Source organism: Magnolia sinica, chromosome 6 (assembly GCF_029962835.1).
Source record: "Magnolia sinica isolate HGM2019 chromosome 6, MsV1, whole genome shotgun sequence".
In the NCBI taxonomy this organism is placed as follows: domain Eukaryota; kingdom Viridiplantae; phylum Streptophyta; class Magnoliopsida; order Magnoliales; family Magnoliaceae; genus Magnolia; species Magnolia sinica.
The window spans coordinates 88357471-88380703 of NC_080578.1; the positions used below are offsets into that span (position 1 = coordinate 88357471).

At 38.5% G+C, this 23233-nt stretch overlaps 1 protein-coding gene across 1 annotated transcript in view; it reads right to left on the bottom strand.

The window, feature by feature from the left end:
* Positions 1 to 23233, bottom strand: part of LOC131249030 (uncharacterized) — a 32191-nt gene that overhangs the window by 1238 nt on the left and 7720 nt on the right. The gene's annotated exons all lie outside the window — the stretch shown is intronic.

The window sequence follows — 23233 nt, forward strand, 5'->3', positions numbered from 1 at the left end:
CTTTGATGAGTAATGACAAGTCATAAAGCACTGACTTATTTCTATTTGAAATGTCGAGTTCTACAATGTGAGCTATTGTAATGGTAGTAAAATGCTCAAATATGCATGGTTAGAAGCATTCATCTGATATCCAATCGATTGCAATAGAAGAAGAAATTAGCAATGTCTATTAACAAGTTGAGTGCTAAAATGATATAAAAAATATAAAGAGGATGCCAACATACATAGGTGTTCCACTGTGTTTGCTAAAAGCGATTTGGTTATGGTGTACTTGCGTGAGAAACGATTTTCAACCGGCACTTGTAATAAGTTAAACCCAAAGAAAGTTGGCCTTTGTTGGGTGTTGAAAAAAGTTGGTGATAATGTGTATCGTATTGAGTTATATAAAGGCTTAGATATCTCACATACTTTTAGTGTTCAAGAGAAACTGATCAGCCATCCAATAGCTGATATGGGATGGTTAAGATGGTCCAATTAAGAAATAGAAAAAACAGTTCAAGAAAAACTGATCAGCCATCCAAAATGGCAGAATTTGGAAAACATACCCAAATGGCGGAATTTGGAAAACAGCAAAGGAGATGATAATTAAAGCTTAAAAGAACCCTCACCTTTGCCAGCTTTCTCCGTGTCTCGACTGACTCGAATGAAAGCACCACGGTTAGCAACTCCCTGCACAAATCACAATGAGCAAAACAAAAAATGAATATGCGTTTTCCAGACATTGGTATTTAGAACATGTCTTGGATTGAATGAAGTGGAAGGAATACCCATAAGAAAGTATTGGAATCAAAATACAAAGAGAACCACAAGATGTTGTAAAACAATGAAAAAAAAAAAGAAAGAGAAGATAGGTGGCATCCAAAAATAAATTTACCTAGATAGGCTTCGGGTCAAATGAGAGAACAATGCCAGCAATCTCTGTAATCCTCTGTTTACATAGCAAAGAGAACGATCTTACGACTAGTTTTACAAAATGTAGAATCATACATATAATTAGATTCTTTTAAAATAAGTAAGACATTCCATGTAATTCCCCTTTTCAGACCTATATATATATATATATATATATATATATATCAAAATTAAGGTCTCCACAACAGCCATGGACTGTAATTCTCTGTTTACATAGCAAAGAGAACATATGAATCATACATATACTATGATTCTTTTAAAAATTTCACACAAGCAACATTCCATCATATAGGAATCATACATACAATAGGAATCCCATAACAGGTTGTAGGAATCATATGTCTGGTACGATTCCTTTTGAGACTAATTTTAGAAAATGGAGACAGGAAACATACATATAGTAGGAATGCCTGTCTGTTTTTTTAGAATGACACCATATCTACATTCAAATGAATAATAAAGATAAGCAAACCAGAGGGTCACATCATGATCGTTAAAAAGAAAAGCTTAAGATAGTAGATCTGCTTATTTCAACTTAATGGAACGTCTGCAGCCAAGAGACTCCTTAGAAATAAATTCAAGTTACGTAACTTGAATCCTTCTAATGAATGCAAATCTGTCAAGATCAAACTCAAGGGACAGGAACATTTTCAGCCATCCATCGACAAAGGCTATCACCAGGTACCATTTGTCAAGAACTTCAAACACAAACGATCAATTTATATCTACATAAATGATCATATATCTAGACAAACGATTATCATGAAAACAACAGAATCAGACAATAGAAGGAACCATTTTCAACTCTATCAATAACAAGCACAATTATAAAAACACTCCACCGACAAGATGTCCTACTATACAATCAAAGATTATTAAGTTATAGATATTAGAAGTATGACAAAAGACAACAACAACCAAAACAGCAAGAATTCTTCAGGATTAGGACGCTTCCATCCTTTCCGTAAAGAAATATACATGTGAACTGGAGAGCAACACCAGAAACAGAACGTCCTCCCAAATTGGAGGAGATGAGTTAAAGTGTTCCTAAAAGTCGAACACGAAGAAAAAGAAACCTACTCCAGACACACAACTTTTTCAAGACTGCAAATAAAACAAATTCGAAGTCAATGGTCAACACCTAAGACCATAACTACAACTTCATGTTTGCACAGATATCCATTCCCAGATGCATATTGGGAACATTTCGACTAAAAACTGAATGGTTCCATGCTTTGAAAATTAAACAAAAAAAAGATTTTAAATACAAAATATGTTTTTATTAGGAGGGCTACAGAGGCACAGTTACTTCAAAACCATTGAAATGCATATATCAATGATGACTTCAGGGAATGCTATCAGGTGGGGCTTCCAAAGGAGGAGCCCCATGATACTGAACACTTTCCATCTCCGTGCTCTATAGGAAAGATCTCCTGTGTGCATGAGGAAACTCCAGTTTAGGGGGCAATATGACATATTTGGGATTGTGATGCACCTTACTGATAACCCAGAGAGCATTTCATCATGAACAAAATTTACTTTCACTAGTTCAAAAGAAAAGGAAAAAAAAAAAAACAATGAAAAGAATATTAGTTGACAAGGAGACAGAAAACCAAAAGTTTACCTTCAATCCAAGAAATACCTGATTTTGTGCCAGAAAAATAGCTAAGAATTTTCATATGTATTACAGTAACAGAAACTATTAGTTCTGAAATGGATATACATCCCAAAAGACCAAACAGGCACACATATGCACACATGTACAAGTGGACACACCAGATCTCATTCCAAGAAGCAAATAGAGCAGCTTCTCAATTAATGGTTGTCCCAACTATGCTCCAACTATTGCATGCAAAAGCTCAATTCCATAATATATATATATATATATATATATATATATATATATATATATATATATATATATATATATATATATATATATAAAACCTCCAGACAATTGATTGTGCTCCTGAAAGTACATATAAATCAGAGCAACATCATAAATACTTTCAGACCATAACAAGTTGTACTTCTTCCACCTTAGCAGTAACCCAAAACCATCCAATTCGAAAGAACCTCTTTTTTATTTTTTCTTTTTTATTTACACACACTCACCCCTCCCACATACACTCACACCCCACACACTCTCGCACACTCGCACCACAAGGGGTGCACCAATCCGAGAGCCATGTTGGTGAAACTTCCCTAAGATCCACCCACCCATTAGGTATAAATTTATGGGGTGGTCCGACTGAGTGTTGAATGAGCCTGATATTTGGAATCAAGGTGAAATAATGGGTGGTGTGCCTGATGGATGGCGTGGATTTCATGCATGTCAAGTCATTTCCCCCACATTAGAGAAATTAACCTAGTAGGTTAATTTCCCCCACATTAGATAATTAACCTAGTAGGTATCTAGGCGAGGTGCGCAAGCATTTTTCATTTCCAAGAAGGGCAAAATATCAAGAGAACTAATAAATATCAGAAACCAACAGATATCTTTTGTTCATTCTTAGGATTTAAGAAAATCACAATGAAAGCAGCAATCTCTCCCAATCAGAAAATTTTGAATAAATACAACTAAAACATATAGAATTGTGAATTTCGATAGTAAAAAAGAACAAAAGATAATCATTCATATTCATTCTAAAAATCATAACGTCGTGTGGAAAGAACAAACAAATCCTTCGGAATTCGAACAAATCAAACAAAATGAAATCAGCAACTCCAAGATGCCTTCCAATTCATCCAAAAACATCCAATTCAGGAGTAGAAATAAAAGGAAAAAAAAAGCAAAACACAAGAAAATCAACAAAAGATTTTCTAAATCACTCTATAAATATGAAAGTCATGCCAAAACAAAATTCTTTCAAAATCAATACAAAATCGAATTCTACCTAGGGAACTACCAAAAATTCCGGATATTCCAAGAGGCCTTCTAGAGTTCGGATCAAAAAGAAAAAGAAGAAGAAGAAGAAGAAGAAGAAAAACAACACAATTCTTTGGAACCGAAAATCGGCATCCAACTAGACAAAAAATAAATAAATAAATAAAATCCCAACCTCAGGTCCTTCACCCACAATTCAACACATTCCTTCCAAGAAATTCATTTCAAGGCTCCGTAAATCAAGAAAAAAAATACAACAAAAAACGTAAAAAATAAAATAATAAATAAAAATAAAAGAACGAAACGAAATTACCGTTTTTCCACAGATCGAACAAATTGCCTTTCAATCCATCACAAATTCAGTTTAGACATCAAAAAAGGTACGAAAATCACAAGACTAGACAGGATTTACTGCAAATCGAACAAAGTATCATCCAATTCATCCAAGATATCTAAAGCAGCAATCGAAAATGGTGAAAACTTTCAGAAAAGAAGAAAAAGGGGCTAATATACGGGTCTTTAAAACCTAACTGCCATCAGAAACCAAATTCTTCTCTCCAAGTCCAAAAATTTAGGGTCTCATATAGGAAAAAATGTATACAAAGGATAGAGAAAAGATCATCAAAATGAAGAAAATGAAAAATAAGAGCAATGAGAAGTATTTCCAAAGAAATTCGTAAAATTTTAAGTTCCACTCTCTAAATTTCCACTTCTAAAGTCACGAATCAACAGAAACTCAAAATAGCAAAAAAAAAAAAAAAATCATTAAAAGAAAAAAGAAAATGAGAAATCAAGAGCAAGAGTAAGCAAAATTTTCCCAACATTTTAAAAAATCGATGAAATTTCCATGTGAAATCTCCGTTTCTAGGGTTTCGACTAGAAAAAAACTCGAAAACATGCTAAAAGAATCAAAATCTGCAAACAAGGAAATCGCAAAGGTCTTCTTTATGGGAATCCGACAGAATTCCATAAAAGAAAAAAAAAGTCTCTGCATTCCTCTCTAAACCAGACGATCTAGGGTTCTCGATCGAGAAAAAATAGAAAAACAGCAAAGAAATTCCAAACAAATCAAGAAAAATGAAATTGAGAGCTAGAACATCCGATCTTCAACGAGATTTAACGAGAAAATGCGGAAATAAGAGCAATACCGACCGACCTGCATGTCCGAGAAACGAGAATTCCAAAGCTCCTTTCGCCATCAATCGATGAAATGGTTGGAACTGAAGAAAGAAATGGCGATTTTCGAGCAAAAATCGAGAGAAATGAGGGTTTTGGGAGACTTGCTTGGACTCACAGAGACCTTTTTCCTGAAAAGCCTCTTAGTGAGAGATGGTGGCTTGCTTTTGTAGCTGGGCTTTACGGGAAATAACGAAAATGCAAGGTCGAAAGTACCCTTGCTCCTTTCTTAGTATAACGGCACGTGTCTGGGGCGATATTGGCCTTAGTTTTCCATAACTGAGGCAAAAAGGGCATTGAACCAGAGACCTCTGTAGGGCCCACCATGACATGACATCTGCTCCATCCATCTCCTATGATAGGTTATTTTAGAATGGACCTGAAATAGTAGGTTGATTCAACACTTTAATGGGCTATAATGCATAAATCAGTGATAATAGGACCATTTACCTTTGAAATCTTACCGTGGCCAACCGTGATGAGTTCGGTAGCCTCAAGAAGGCTTCAATGATAGACGTCTTCAAGAAATAGTTTTTCAGCCCACTTCCATAAATGAGTTTTCAAAAATGATGGATAGACTTTTAGCCTTGGTTACTAACCAACCGAGGCAAAATGATAGACTTTTGGCCTCAGTTACTCACCAACCGAGGTAAAAGGATAGACATTTGGCCTCAGTTGTTCACCAACCAAGGCAAAAGGGCAGACTTTTAGCCTCGGTTGCTCACCAACTGAGGCAAAAGGGCAAACTTTTGGCCTCAAATTTTCGCCAACCGAGGCAAAATTATAGACTTTTGGCCTTAGTTTTCAATAACTGAGGCAAAAGGGTAGACTTTTAGCCTCAGTTGATCACCAACCGAGACAAAAGGGTAGACTTTTGGCCTCAGTTTTCAATAACCGAGGCAAAAAGGCAAGCTTTTGGCCTCAGTTTTCAATATCGAGGCAAAAGGGCAGACTTTTGGCCTCAGTTTCTCACCAATCGAGGCAAAAGGGCAGACTTTTAGCCTCAGTTTCTCAACAACCGAGGCAAAAAGGCAGACTTTTAGCCTCAGTTGCTCACCAACCGAGGCAAAAGGGCAGACTTTTGGCCTCGATTTCTCACCACCCGAGGCAAAGGGGTAGACTCTTGGTCTCAATTTCTCATCAACCGAGGCAAAAGGGTAGACTTTTGGCCCCAGTTCTCAACCACCGAGGCAAAAGAGCAAACTTTTAGCTTAGTTGCTCACCAATCGAGACAAAAGGATAGACTTTTGGCCTCGGTTGCTCGCCAATCGAGGCAAAAGGGTAGACTTTTAGCCTCAGTTCTCAACAGCCAAGGCAAAATGGCAGACTTTTAAGCTCAGTTGTTCACTAACTGAGGCAAAAGGGTAGACTTTTGGCCTCAGTTGCTCACCAATCGAGGTAAAAGGGCAGACTTTTAGCCTCAGTTTCTCACTGACCGAGGCAATAGGGAAGAGTTTTGGCTTCAGTTTCTCATCAATCGAGGCAAAAAGTGAATTTTTAACCTCAATTCCTTTACAACCGAGGCTAAAAACCATATTTAGCCCCCTTTTTTGAACTGAGGCTAAAAAATTAAGGCTAAAGGCCTACTTTCTTGTAGTGTGGGAAGGGGTGTGACCTTACCCGCCTGAATGAGGGGGCAATGTCTAGGTTGAGTTTGACCAGCTTGAGGAATGGGTCCGCTATTGACGAGTCAGGCCCGATATTGGTAAGCGGATAGTGAGGTCTCTTCTACTTACCTAGTTGTGCGCTAAGATAGGGGCGGCAAGCTGGCGTAGAGTGTAATAGACCCCGGTGATGATCCCAGAGATGAATTGTACTGATATATGGATTTAGTGAGCAGGAGTTGCATACTCATTCATGCATTTATTCATTCACTATCAACTCGGGTTGGTGATGCGCAACTATTTGTTACGTGTGCCTTCGCAATGGCCAGGATTTCGGTTGGGACGCGCGACCAACCTGAGATCAGGAGTTTACCACATTGAGTCTAGTTATCCAAATTTAGGTATGTGACTGGTTTGGATAAAAGTCCCTTGTGATGGACCGTATAGCCTGCGATACTACATACTATCATCCCGACTTCACACTCCAGCATGGTCATTCCATTCGCACCACGTATTGCATAATATCTACGGCATATGATATTTTGGGTTATTGTGTCCCTGCATTTATATGGCCTAGGTACGGCTGACACTATTGTGTTACTCATCAGGAATGTATGTTGTATTGCATCTGATATTTGGCTATCTATGATTCATCATTTGCATAGTTGTTCTACATTGTATATTCTGACATTGATTGATTCATGAACTTGTCTGTATTTTCGCTTACTCTGTTATCGTATGATTTATGATCTTGTCAATATTCCGTTTACTATGATAATTCATGCTCTTGTCAGTATTTCTGCTTATTTCGACATTATACAATTTATAGATTACCAGTACTTTCGATATTGTGTGATTTATGGCATTGTATCCTCGGCATCTAATATTTAGCTCACTTTACCCTGATATTGTATGATCCATGGACTTGTTAGTACTTCCGCTCAATCTGATTACTCTGATATTGAATACTTGGCACTTACCTTGTATACACACTCACACCACCCTCTAAGCTTTCAATAAGCTTATGCACGATAGATGCCTGCAGGTGATGTTAGGTTACAGCAGTGTTGAGCTTGGAGCATGCGGTGGTCTTCTGGTGCTTGATTTTAGATTTATGTATTTCCCTTTCAGCATTGTACTCAAATGATTATATTAGTGGATATGTGATGATAATGTTACTTTTGTGAATTGGCTAATCTTGTGGTTGTCCTTATTACGAGTTAAATGTAAAAAAAAAAAATCCTCCTTGTAGGATCCTAGGATCGAAATCTGGCGTATGAACGCTAGGAGCTGAGAATGGGGTACTACGGAGGCTGTCGGCACCGGATTCGGTAATCGGGATTCCTGTGAGTCCGATTTTCGAATTTGGGGCGTGACATTTTCGACTAGGAGAAGTTAAAGGCTCCTGAATCATAGTATCATGTGCTCTCATTATTGGCATAAGACATTGTCAATTCTAATTTCAATTGTGGAGTCAAAATCTACTTTTAGCATAGGGAGTAGTGTCGTGAACAAGTATTTAATCTCACTTACATCGGAATTAATTGAAGCACTCATTTGTACACATGATTTGTTGCGTCCGATTTGGAAAAAAGTCACTCTATGGATGAAGAGTTTAAGGAAGAGGAGAGTGAGAAGCAAGATGAGATAATATATATAACAATTGCATGAAGTAGGATGAGACAATATCTATAACATTTACATGAAGCAGGATGAGACAATATCTTTTATCTCCTATTGCATTTGCTTACGACACTTTGACAATCATTATTTGTAGACTTGAATTGTAACATTTGATGGGTAGATGGATATTTTATATGCTTATAAACTTATGTATTTTAATATTTTTTTATATTTATCTCCTTTTCATTTATGCTTTTAAATAATTTAATGTTGCTTAAATTTCATATGGTTGGCTTGTTGCATTTTTTTATATCCATTCCTTAATTATTTATGTTCCTTCAGCCTAACCAAATATTATTTCATTCAAAATTCATAGTTATAAATATGTCATTAAAAGATGATCCTTCAATAAATATTTTGGATTATGAAGCCCAAGTTTACTCAAGGACCAAAAGATAAAGTTACATTACAAGTTGTGTGGAAAACAACCTATAAACAAAACAAATCGGTTAAAATTATATGTCTTGTTGGGGAGGAGATGCTGGCCAATGTAGCAAAGCTCCTCCAAAAGTTTAAGATTTATTTCGAGACATTTTCGATTCAAATACAAATGTTGTCACCCTTCCCCTACAGCCAATACAGCCAGCCATAGAAGATATAGAAGTGCGCTTATTACAACTAAATAAGGGTTAAGCAAAGGAAGAGCCCCCACACTTAGTAAAGAAGAAGAAGACATACTATTAGGGGAATAAGAATAATGAAATTACAAATAAGTTGTAAATTAAAGTCTGGAATTGGCTTCTTGGATGAGACAACATCAACTCCCTTTGGGACAATATGATGCTGAAGCAGGCACGAGTACGGAACATAAGATAGGTGATAAATAATCAAAGTTTCTTAAAAGTCTCACTGTATTTTATAGGCAACTGGGAATTTTGTACAAAATAGATTATAAAAAGAGGTTGTAAAAACTTGTTAAATATATGAAATGAGGACAATGGAAAGGCATCTCCATCATCCAATTCAAAAGAGATAAATAACCATCTTTTTGACACCTCCAGCTCAAATTTAACCTACAGTTCTCTCACAATCCAAAGGATAATTCTGGTAACAAATGTGGGAGATGTGGTTACTATTATGGACAAGGTAACTCGGGTTATATGCCACAAATGCGTTCATCATACAGAGGTGTTGAGGGTCAAATATTACATATTAGACCTCAGTTATTACTTGCTTTTATGAACATGATAATGTTTGATGTCCTGTTGTAATCATGTTTGTGTTGCAAGGTGAATTTAAGAGCTTAGACTGAAAAAGGGTGCTAAAAGCATGGATATGATGCTTAAGAATCACCAAGGCAAAGGACGAATCTTAGGGGACCGAGATCGAAGAATTTACACCCCAAAGATTCGAGAAAATCAAGTGATTAATTATAAAGAGGCCTGAAAGTCATCCTGAATGCAAGATCACAGGGTTCTCACCATCCGTTTGGCTCAAAACTTTATATCTGGCCTGATGACCCTAAATTAACCGTACACGTCAAATTTCAGCCATTGGATCCTTGTGAAAGTGGCCCAACGGACAGATCAGCCCATATAACACTGATCTAGCTAGGGCCCACCTGATATTTAGATATACTTCAATTTTGGTCTCAACCCCTTAAATGAGGTAGCAAAACGGATGGATGGAGCAGATTTCACGTAAACATCACAGTGGGCCCCACTTAAGGACGTGCGTGTACATAGCACGTCCGCACGCGAGCCACACCTGTCGGTCAGCCCGGTTAAAGTCGGGTTGACCCAAGTCTTCTCGCGCAAGAAGACAGCAGACAGACGCATGATCGCCGGGCATGCTCAGTGGGCCACCATGATTGTTCTGTTGGACGGTTTGAACCGTCCATTCGCTCAAGGGGTGGCCATGACCGTACCCATGCTTTCCTTTGGTCTCATGTACGCGTACACATGCAGATCACTGTGAAACGCAGGATGAATGGCGGGGTGATTTGATACAGTAGGCCACACTAAAACTCGACCAAAAATACTCCTTTTCAACTGAAATTTCGCCAGGAATCCAATCAACCGGGAGGGTTCCTCCGAAAACATCACTATGGGGCCCACCGAACACGTCAGCGCAGGTTTTTTTCGCAACTTATGCACGTCCGGGAAAACTGGACGGTGCGGGGAGTTGTACAGCCCAGATCATGATCGGATCTTTGATTCGAATCGTCCAAAAGCTTGGGAAGGAGATCTTATCCCTAACCATGGAGCCAAAATCAGTCCGTGGGACATTTTCCGGCTAAAAATTCCGTCCAAACGCAGTCGGGTTGCGTTTTTTAGTTGTGCATGCGTAAGGAGTTGCGTAAAAATGCTCCCACTGACTCCAGCCATTCCACCACCCCTGTTCTCTATAAAAGGAGAAGAAAAGAGAGAGGAAATCATCATCTAACGTGGGAAGAGAGAGAGAGAGAGAGAGAGAGAGAGAGAGAGAGAGAGAGGACGGTCGGCTTCAAGGAGTTTGTCTCATTCTTCTTCAGTTTTCTTCCTTTCCTTTATTACTCTTCTTTAAGTTTTCCTTAAGAGATGTAAGCTTCATTATGTCTATGATAGGTTAAACCTCTTAGATAGGGCTAAGAGGTGAAGCTTGTAGTGTGATGTGAGACTTTTCTTTTTGCCTTTGATTCATGTTTAAGTTGAACTGATTTTGATTCTAGTTTAATTATAAGGAAAGTTTTTAATTTTTAATAGTTTATTGTGACTTAAATTACAATGGATTTGCGATAGCTCTAAGCATGTCCTTTTCAGTATTATGATTGTGAAGTTGGGAAGCCTTGTTGTTCACCATCGTCTCATGAACATGGTTGGATGATGGACTCCTTCCTAATGTTCATAACCTTTTTAGATTAGTTGTGGATTGGTTAAATTTTATTATTTGTTTTGTCTCATGGGCATGATTTTGTGATGGAATCAATTATAATTCTCATACCTCTCATCTCTTGAAAGCTAGATTAAATGAAGTTTAGAATTGGTTTATCTTCCAACTGGATGAAGATGGGTCTCTGATTCCAGTTGTGTTCTTGAATCAAGCATTGATCTCCTTGATTGCTATAAGTAGATCCTTGGCACCCTAATTTCTCACCTTTGAATTTTACAAGTTTTAGTTTAATATTTCACGATTATTCTCTTAAATTTCTCTGATTTAGATTACATCTTCTTCTAGTTCTAATTCTGATTACTTTCAGAATACGTACAAGGTTCGGTCCCTGTGGATTCGACCTTGGTCTTACCGAGATTATTACTACATTGCGACCCTATACTTGGGGTTGTGAACAAGAGGATATTGAATGAATGAATGGATTGTATGTGTAACTCTCTCTGAACATACTTTTGAGTTTTATCAATGTTTATTTATTTTGTTCATATTTTTTTCTATTACAAATTACTTATGATAATATTTATTTTGAACAACTCAACTCAACTACACTACTGAATCAAGATACAAGCAATAAAATACAGTCAATATGAAGAAAAAGAAGGTCAACTTGACCTGACTTCATCCTTTTGACTAGGTCGAACTCAATCCAGGTTAATGCAGGCCAGACCCGGACTCAGATCAGGTCAAGCATGCTTGATTTAGTATCGAGTCGGGTTGAGTTCATGTCATGCCTATTTCAAAACAGAGTTGGGTCAGGTCAGCCCTAACTCGATCCGACTCGACTCAATGCATAGCTCTAGATGGGAGTGGGGGTGTTAATGGACAAGTTCGGGCTTGAAAAATCAGAATTTTGAATAGGATTGGCCCAATGGCGCACTCAAAACAGTTCAGAAACTGGGCCAAGACCTACCCTGGCCCGGCCCTTGACAGCCCTGGATGGGAGCCGATCAGGTGTTACCCGGGTAACACTTTAATGAGTGTTAACCTTACCTTCACCTTCAGGCCTACCTTAATGACTTTTTGGGTATCCATGCCGTCCATCTGCTTTTCCAGCGCATTTTAGGACGTGTTCCCAACATTTAATTAGATAAATATCTCAGGTGGACCACACCGTAGGAAACAGTGGTGATTGAGCTCCCACATTTAAGGGCACATGGTAATGCTCACCGTACTGTTTCTTTTCCATCGAAACTATTGATAAGGTAAAAAAAGACCCGATTGAATGCAAAATATAAAGATAACCTTGATCCAACACTTTTGCTCCCCAAAAAAGAAATTTAATCGTCATTCATTACTCTTTCCTATGGTGTGGTCTACCTAAAATTTAGATATTCTTAAGTTTTGTGATCACATTCTAAAATAAACTGTAAAACCAGATGGACGGCGTGGATTTAAAAAAAAAATAATCAAGGTAAGCTCCACACAAGAACAATAACACCCACTTAGGTGCTACCCGGTTAACCCATAATCCGCTCCCGGGTGGCATCCAGCCTCATTCAATTAATTCCCTGTCACAAATCGACGAGTTTCTTTTGTCTGTTGCTCTTTAACCGTTGGATCATCTTCCACCTGTTTTAGCAAGGTTCTTAAAGGCTTTATAGCCACGCTTTGCTTCCAGCCATGGTATATTTATAGCTCAAAACGTTAAGGCCAACTACTAGCTTTCCATTAATGGCCCCCAACAATTTAGAATTTCCATTTTCGTTTTCGTTCGATGGATGGAAACATCCGTCCTCTCGAGGGCAATCACTGGAAGTTAAAAAGTTCTGGTGTAGTCATTTGGTAATCTGGTGGAGGGAGATGCTTGGTATGCAGGCATCCTCAGATTGTACATATGGCACATCTCCATTCAATCAAACCATCCAAATTGAGGAATCTACTGTAGAAGGTGGTCTTTTAAAATATTTTTGACCGATTCTAAACTTTTATCAATGGACATTTGGTTGTTAAATTCAGACCGTTGATACCAAATATTAAACGATCAGCTAGTAGGAAACTCAAATCAGTTTAAATTCCAGTCGTCCAGCCATCTAAAGTGGGACCAACAAATATGATAGCTTATACATTAACTGTATTCCACGTGTACAATTTGTTAAGGCGAGTTTATCAACCATCATAGTACGGCAGAGTATTAAATTTCTCGCACCCATTTGGCTCTATAAATTGGGGTCAGACCTCAATACCTCTTACAAGTTCTAGAGAAAGATGGGAGGTGTCGGTTGCCCTGGTAAAAGCTTCTCTAATTTATTTATTTATTTATTTATAGCTTCTCTACTTGAAGAGGTTTGCTAGTACCAGACGCCACCAGGAAATCTGAGCCGTGTATGTGGTGGGCCTACCTTGAAGGGACTCAAGTTCCCCACAGGTAGCTGGTGCAACAAAAAGCTCTATGGGCCCAATTTGATGTGGTAGAAATCCACTCCATCCATCGCTTTCTACAGCCCATTTTACAACGTGAGCCCAAATATTAGGTCGATCCAAAACTCAATTGGGTCATACCACAAGGAAAACTAGGGCTTCTTTTCCTTCTTAGTCTGTTCTAGGTATTCTTGTGGCCCACGTAATGTTTTTATGCCATCCAACCCACTCGTATGGTGTGAATAAACAGGGTTAAGATAAAACCCAAAAATGAGCCTGATCCGAAACTTAGGTGGACCCGAAGAAGGTGTGAATGGTAGGTATCCCCATCCCACTTTTTTGTGTTGTAGTCCACTTGTCTTTTGGATCGGACTTAATTTTTGGGCTCAGGTCCTAACATGCGCTAGGGCAAATGATAGACCTAGTGGATGTCAACCACGCATCCTGGTGGGCATCACATAGCTTTCTGTTGCATGGGTGTTACAGGAAATCTGCGTACAGCTCGAAGATGAGTGGCCCCGAAAAATCACGCTAGTTTACTTATATCAAGCGGCCACACGACTGCTTTGAAAATGGGCCACAATTCTTTAATCTATCCATTGTTTTTATTTTGGAGTTGGTCCAACTGATGAGTGGATGAGTCTGATATTTGTTCCAGATCATCTGCATGGTGGGGCCCACCTTATGCACAGTTTAGATGTCTTGCTCATATGTCAGGTTGGCACGCAGAACTCTCGACTAAGAATTTTGTAAGGTCTCTTTATATACATATTTGCATGGTGTATGTGTATTCTATCTGGTTAGCCCCACCTTAGATGGCCCAAGCTGAAAGATTCACCTTGATTGGTCAACTTAAGCTTAAGTCGGTGGCCTACAAAATGGATGGTTACAATTGCCTGTCTGCGATTCGAAATGCATCCCATCCTCTCATTAAGAGTGGCTTGAGCAAGTGAATATTCCATAATGATGTTTGGACCGTCCACGTGTCCAATTTAGGTGGGTAGCACCATGTATTGTGTGTATATACACAGATGCGGTGAAAATGAGTGATCGAAAAACCTATCAGTTTTTACAATTGGGGCCCATCGTTCAGTGATCTAGCAGTGCTACTGTAGGCCTCTTCTGGGTTGCATGCCGAGAATTGGATGGCTAAGAAAGAAACTACAATAGCCATCCATTTTCAATTGGGGAAAGGCCAAATAGTAAATGGCTAGGATCCTGCGACATGGGAAATTTTTGATGCATGAGGTATGAACAATGGCCCTAACACATCAATGGTTTGATTCACTGATCCATGGGCAACATCAGTAAAAGTTGAAGTCTCGAGCATACTATAGACATTTTCAGGTAGCCCCTGTTTAATGGGCCACACTGGTGTTTGTCCTTTCTTACGGTGAACTGATTAGTGACGTTCTTTTCATGCACTTGGCAAATGAGCGTAAGATCCTAACCTTTCATCACGTAGGATCAAGTTTGGATGGGGCGCCACAGCCCAAAAATCACACTGATCAGATCATGTTAACCATTCCAACGGATCTAGGTGAGCATAACCGGGTCCATCTATGATCAAGAAAGACCATTAGATATGTGTGTAGCCCAACGCACATTGCTTGTGATCCGAAAATATCCAGAAGTGATGAAGGGCATATAAATGGATGCGGTGAAGAGTGAGGGAAAAAAAGGGTCTTACTACCAATTTTGCAGGCCTTATTTGAATGGCCGTGATCTCAGATTACGGTAATATGGGGACCATTTCGACCCTTAGTGGAACCCTCTTATCCAATGATCCACCCAAATCAGTATCTGACTTGGGTCCCACAAATAAATTAGCACCGTAAGTAGAAAATATTCGGGAGTAGCGTAAGCATCATATCTTATATCTCTTAATAGATTGTAAGAGCATATAGCTCAGTTTGTACAAGTGGGGCACATGATTCAGTGATCCAAACCATAGATATTACGGCCCTCTCTCTGAATGGCCCATTTACTAAAAACATCTGAGATGGAATAACCGTAAACCTTCAATAAGTTGCCAACAAACAGGCGGTTTTCAAAGAAAATACGCAATGGGGGACATTCAACCAAGAACAGGCCCGGATGTTGTATAGCTAAGAATGTTGCAATCTGGATAGTTTTTGTTCATGGGTCCATGCCAATGGTTTGGATCACTGGACCATGAACCCACTTATATAGATTGAAAATGCAACATACACTTTTGGCCACCATTGGTTGATTGGAGGGGGTGTTTTACCTCTTTCTTTTTTTCTTTTTTCTTTTTTTATTCTTTTTTTTTTTTTTTTTCAATATTTTCATTTAAAGGCCTGTTTGGATTCATTAAAATATAAACTGAGGAAATGGCATTTCTATTATGTTTTTACTATTGTTAATTTTGAACACGCAATTCTCATTTTCAGAAAAAAATTCATTTTTTTATTCTCATTTCTAAAACATTGAGAAAAATAAAAGGAAATGACCACCATTTTATGAAGTGATTTACATGGTAGTCACATATGCCACTCTCCTATTTTCTAAGTCTAATTTCTAAGTTATGGGCACGTGCAACCATTTATCTTCAATGCCTCACACATGCCAATATTTTACATTTACAACATGTGCCACCATCTATCTTAAAGCTCCACGCATGTGCCATTGTGTCACATGTGCAATATGTGACATCACCCATCTTTTAGTGATGCTCATTATTTATTTTTGTTTTTAAGAAAAAGAAAATATCCATTGAAGAAAAGAATGGTGCACAACAGGGCCAACCCAAACCCCCAAAAAATACACCACGACCTATTTTATACTCCATTTAAGATACCTCTTATGCCTTAGAACCCTTCTTGATGTTCCCCAGCCTACTCCAACAAGGAAAACGGTTCCCCTAATTAGAGCTGGGCACAGGATGACTTGATTCGGGTGACTTGACTCGTCTGACTCTTTCAGACTTGACTCAACCTGAACCGAATGGCGGTGAGTTGGTCCGAACCGAGTAGGATCTGAACTCAAACTGAGTCGAGTCCAAGTTACCCAGTAACTCGACCGTCTTGACCGCAAACTCGATCTGGTCAAACTCGACTCGATTCAAAACTCGACTCGACTAGGATTTGGGTATTAAAAAAAAAAAATCCTAATTTCTAACTATAACCCTACCTGCCACACCCAACCTCGACCCGATCCCAAACTCTCTCTCTCCCTCCCTCCCTCATCCTTTTCCAAGTCCGACGACCACCCACCACCACCCGATCCTCCTCCTCCTCCTCCTCTCTCTCTCTCTCTCTCTCTCTCTCTCTCTCTCTCTCTCTCTCTCTCTCTCTCTCTCATCTCCAGTCCCTCCCTCCCTCATCTCTCAATCTGACTTGGTGCCAACTCGACTCAACTCGCTACTTTTGACTGGGTCGGACTCGGTCCGAATCAGTCCAGGCCAGACCCGGACTCAAATTGAGTCAGACATGCTGGACTCAGTACTGAGTCGGATTGAGTTCGAGTCAGGCCTATTTCAAAATCGAATTGAGTTAGGTCAGCCCTAACTTGGTCCAACTTGACCTGATGCCAGCTCTACCCCTAATGGTAGTCAGGAGGCTAGCCATACTAAAGAAGGTCCTATTGCCCTGCACCTCACTTCCTAAGCTAGCCAAAGCATCCGCAATCCCATTCACCTCTCTCAGTTCATACATTATACAAATTGAAGGCTTCCTTTTGAGGGAATTGGTCATTGCCCTCCAATACCACAGGCTTCAATGGGTCGAAGTAACCTTGTTAAGCATATCAACCTTTGATTCGCATGTTCAAGTTTTGACTTGAATGGTCAACATCTTAATATAGATTTGCTATCTTTTTAGATATATCAACATATGTGAAAGAAGGGAGTTGGCAGAATATTTTTAGTATATGTTGAACTATAAGTGTTGAATAGATCTCAAGATTGTCAACATATCTTACAAAAATGTTCTTAAGAGAAAAGTGCAGAAGGGTAGATATGACAGTTCAAGGCTATGGATGGATTGATATACGAATGTTCTTATGTTTCTGAACTATAATATCTAGGATTCAAAGAATCGTAAGGACATGATGTCCTTTGTGACGCTTCTCTACCTCTTCAAGATATTTACACACCTAGTCACATATAGCAACCATTTTACCAGTTACACCAAAAATAAAAAATAAAAAAAAATTACCACATTGACAACATATGTAACTACTACCCAAATCCAAGACAATCCAACTGGCGGCTTGTTTACAATGTATCACCAATGCCATGGTTATAACAAGTGTCAAACATACTCAACCAACACTTTGTCCAGCATCTTAGACATCATTGGGTCAAACCTCTAACTAGACCATAGTTCACTCCCTAATTATCACACGATGGCTAAGATGGATCCAAATTAAGTGTTAAAATGATTAGGCAGATGATGGACACTTGGAAGTGAGCCTAGTAAGGAAAGCGCTCGTGGAAATTTGAACTCGGGTTTTACATGGCAAAAATTCCTCGTCTTTCCACTAACTCATATGAGTATTTTTTTAAAAGTTCCATGGATATTTGAACACAAGTTCTTCTTCTTCTTTTTGCTACTATCCTTGCTATTTTAAAGAGTTCTTTGAATACTTCTCATGGTAACTAATTTCCTGTAATTATATAATTTAACTTGTGGATGTAGAGAATATGCTCAAGTTCAATTAGTACAAGAGGGTCTTTGGGTCAGTAATCCAGATCATTCATCTGACGAACCCAACTGTTGAGGGACCATGCCCAGACAATTCGTTTGATTAAAAGATCCTAACACTCAACCTCACAATCATTCACTATGCCTGATCCATGGGATGGACATCCAATGATGGCCAACTATGGATGGATCATCCTTTCATCAGTATTAATTTGCACTGTCAGCCATGTGCCAAGCACCTTGATCATGAGACTGACCCACGGCTTACCAAACTGACACAGGGAAGGATGTATAGAGGTCGAGCACCGTCTTACTCTAGGATAACTAGTCCAAATCCATGAAGCTTATCTGGACTTCTCTAAGAGATGCCTCAAATCCACGAGGAAAAATAGAAATTAATTCTAAAAAATTCAAAATAAGTTTATTGATGATGAAAAGGGAGTTTATAAGTCTTTAAATAAAGGTATGAAGCCTAGGGAGAAGTTTCAGAATTCAACTACAACTAAAACTCCCTGAAATCATGACTTACTATAAATAGTAAACTTACTATTTATAGATGGGCATGCTTTATACTAGTGCGCATGGTTTTTGGCCAAAAATAGTAAGTATCTTATTTGGCTGAACCATGATGATTCCCCTAACTTTTCTAAGCACTTTTCGTGTTGGACACAACTCCTAAAGCCCAACCTACGAAGAGTTGCAATCAAATGAAAACTTACTAAAAGAAGTAAAAAGGAAAATAAATAAAGATTTTGACTGATGGAATCTCACAATTTTAGCACGAGTAACCTGGGATAGTGGGGTTGGTTGGCTAAAGTAGCTCATCCTACCCCAAAATCATATATGGTATGTCCAATAACTCATTTTGGTTTGCGAGAGACGTCCGTTTTAAGTTCTGTCTGTCTAGATCACCTCCATCTCCGATCGGGTCTTTTCTGGTCCATCTTTGCTATGAAATTATCCGCGACCCGCTCTACATCACAAACCAAGCTCAAGAGAGCTTCCTTGCATGGAAGGCACTAAACTGCTTTTTTTGTTTGTTTAAATGCAGGAAAGCTTGCATGGCCTGAGTTGCTGGGAGCAAAGGCAGAGGTGGCCAAAGAGACCATTGAGAGAGAGAACAGACTGGTGAAAGTATGGTTTATAGTAGAAGGCAACCGTAAGACCGAAGATTTTCTGTGTGATCGTGTCTGGCTATGGACCACTAAATATCACACCGGCACCGTTGTTGAAATCCCAACGGTTGGATAGAAAATCGATGGAGGACCCATATAAGAGGCATTATACAATGTTCGAGCCTCAATGTTTGTACGGTGGCTTTCAGGGCTTTCAGTTTGTACAAGTGGGATCCACGGTTTGCTCATCCAGACAGTTGATTTGATGGGTCTCATTATCGATGGCCCATGCATAAAAAATCTCCAAGATTGGACAAGTCCTAGCCCTTAAATAGGTGCCCAATAAACAGATGGTTAAGAATTAAAACCTAGTATTGGTTGGTACTCAACCAAGAAAAGTTTAAACATTTTGTGGCTAAGATATTTAATCTAGGTCATTTTTAGTGCATTGGCCATCCATGAGAGACCTATCAAACCAACGGCTTGGATAATGAACCATGGGCCACACTTGCAGCAGGAACTGAAAGTCGGAACATATTTTACAAACATTGGGTTAAGAGCATTTTATAATGCCTCTATATATAATAAGATCATATAACCGATAGATGCAGGGTGAATCCGGATCTTCTGCTTGCCACAAGCAGGAAAATCCAGATTCATGGTGGAAAGAATAAGACAACATCTTCATTGTAGTTGGGATTTAAGGTTTCAAATGGTAATATGCTACTCATGCTATTACTCTATGTATGGCTTGTTCCATGATGGAAGTACAGTGTTTGTTTGAGTATGGTTTTCAATGTGTCTGATTCGGGTTGGGTTCTACATATCCCATAACCCATGATCAGGTCTGGCTCTTGCTAGGTCAAGGTCTTGCTTTTCAGATCAGGTTTGGGTACCCATTGGATGCATGTTTCCACTCTAGTTTCAAGTTAGATCCAAATTAAACAAGGGCATTTACATTGTCAAGCTCACATAAATAAATGGATAAATAAATGAATTGGATGAAACACACATGTGCCACATTGACACATGCGAAGTGTAATGAGCTCTTTTAGTTGCATCTGGCTTAGCAAATCTCATTCCAATGCTAGATTAATTAATATACATACTTTGTTGTGGAAAAACACCCACACACAATTGATGTAGGCCAAGATAAACTAAAAAAAAGAAAACGAAAAAAAGAAAAGAAAAAAGGCCAAACAAAAAGCCAAATAACCAAATAAGATATAGGATGCATTGAGATTCATGTGGTTTGATAATATGTTTATGTTCACCAAGTAGCAATGTCTTGAGATTCTGCTTCTAGGGATTTTGTTGCCCCTCCCTTATGGGAGACGGGCATTCCCGTCCGACTACAAACTTCTCTCTCTTTATTGGCAATCTCCCATTCGATTGAAACCCTCAGGACATTGGGAAGATATTTGGAAAATATGACAAGGTGGTGGATGTGCTTGCATTTGAAGCAGGAAGGTGCCATAAGATTTGAGTTAATACAATATCTGCTGGTATGACTGTTATCTTCATACTTTTATTTTCTGAGACATGGTACTTGCTAGAGTATCTGCCTGTCGTGACATTTTTCACATTGATGAAAACTCTCAGGTCCATTGAGAAGCCGTGCAGCCAAGGCCATTGGATTCATTGATATGATGATTGGCTACTCATCAACCAATGCAGGATTATATCACGGTGATTTCCCGACAACTGCTGAAACTCCATCAGCTTTTAACAGAATTAAATTGCATTTCCCAACTGGTGATTTTATTTTATTTTATTTTATTGTAGTGAAATGATAGGACTTGGCCATGATTACATGGAAGAGATCTTCGATTGTTGCGAATCTGTTTTGGCTGAAGATGGTTTGTTTGTCCTATAGGTTACATGTTGTCTATTATAATTTTTCTTAATTATGGTTTGATTTGAATTATCTGAAAAGAAAGGTGTACCTATAGTAGTCCATTCAAATGGCCTCACTTAGCCATTTCCTCCTTATTGAATTGAGTTGTTACCAATTTTGTGAATGGGATTCTTATTAAACAATCATGTGAATTATTTTTTGAATGACTATTAGGTGTAAGATTCAAAAAAATAATAATAAAATAAAATAAAATCTGACGATATTTTTTAAATTTTTTTTACAGATAATTTAGCAACGGACCAAATCTGTAGCTAATTTCTCAACAAGTAGCACATCAACGACAGATTTGTCCGTCGCTCTTCTCATATTAGCAATGGACCTTATCCGTCGCTAATATTCTAATCGGGTGGTTTTTACAGAATTTCAGCGACGGTTTTTTAATTTTTTTGCGATGGATCTTATCCATCGGTAATCTGCGATAGACATTATATGTTGCAGATTCAATGACGGATTTTATTTTTCGGGAAAAAAATGACCCAGTAAATAACGACAGATAAAGCGACGGATGAAATTTGTCGTTTATTTGGTTTTGCGATAGATTTGGTCCGTTGCAAATCCGCGATTTCGGCGTAGTGTCATCTGTGGAAGGTCTCCTAGGGAGGGGAAAGCGTTGGCTTGCCCATTACTACCCCTGCGCGCTAAGTCATCCGCTACTCCATTAGCTTCCCTAGGATAATGCGAGAAGGTCACGTCAAGCTATCACGCCAGACTAGATGTGTGCCAACCAGTAGCACATGGTCCATGAGGGAGACGATTTCCTAAGGATTAAGTCAACCACCTCCTTAGAGTAGCTCTCAATCTCCACCATAGTGAATCCCCTATCCTTGCAAAAGGACAATCCCTCCCAAAAAAAAAAAAAAGGAATTCTAGCATCTTGATCTATTAGTTTACTATTGTGTTGATTGGTGACACTATCAGATGTAAAAATTGGCATGATGTTGTTTGGATTGAATCACATAAATTGGATTATCTGAAAATGAATAAGCATGCGGTTGATAATGTTTTCATGTATGAATTTGACAATCCTAACTTACATGGTACCTAAGCATGCCCAATGGGGAGTAAATGGCTGGCACTCAGACAGAGTGTGATGGATGATATGCAGGCACTCAGAAATAACTTAGAAATTGTATGAGTGGTGGATAAAGTCAATTGAGTTATTAAAAAATTATGGGTCCTAGATTAGATGATCATGAACCAAAATTTACAACTTGATTATCTAACCATGGGATTGGTGGACATTTATTCGTGAACTAAGAAAAATATCCGATGCTCCTATTTCAACATACAAGTGTCCACGGATCAAAGGTTAGGATTGTTCAATCAATCTGATTTTTGGGTTTGTGACTTGGCAAGAGTGGGTTCTGCAATTTAGTTGGTTCAATTTGTGTTGATGGATGTCACTTATACAATTTTCGGGTGCCTGTGTATCAAGTGTCATATGCTCCCTGTGTATAACATGGACCCGTAAAGAAATCAAAAAGACACCAGGCATCTAGCAATAAAAAAACACCTTTAAAATCTTATTAAAATAACCACTCAAGAGCATCTCCAATCTGATTGAAATAGCTATCAAACATTTATATAGAAAAACAAGTGTTTTCTTTTATTATTATGTTATTGTAAAATGATGGCTCAAATGATTTTTAGATATTTAAATGTTGTAGGGGCAGACACCCATATTCCGTAGTATCTTTGGCCATGAAGTTAAAGGGTATGCTTCTTTATCTTAATTACATTTTTATTCTTTTAAGTATCATTCTTCTTGATTAATGTTTTGGCCTTTGGGCTCTTAGCTTCAAGAGAATGATACAAGTACATTTATGATACTTTTGTGTGGACCGTTTTCAATTATTAATAGAATTGTAGAGAGAGTATCAGAGATGGCGTGGAAGATCTTGAACCAGGTGACCATCCTCCCTATATTCAATGAGGAATGCAAGGAATATGCCCACTGCAAATCAGAGGAAAGCAACATGTGTGATCCCCATAAAAATTTGCCCATTTTGAGCGAGAGACGAGTGGAGTGTAGAGGCAATTTA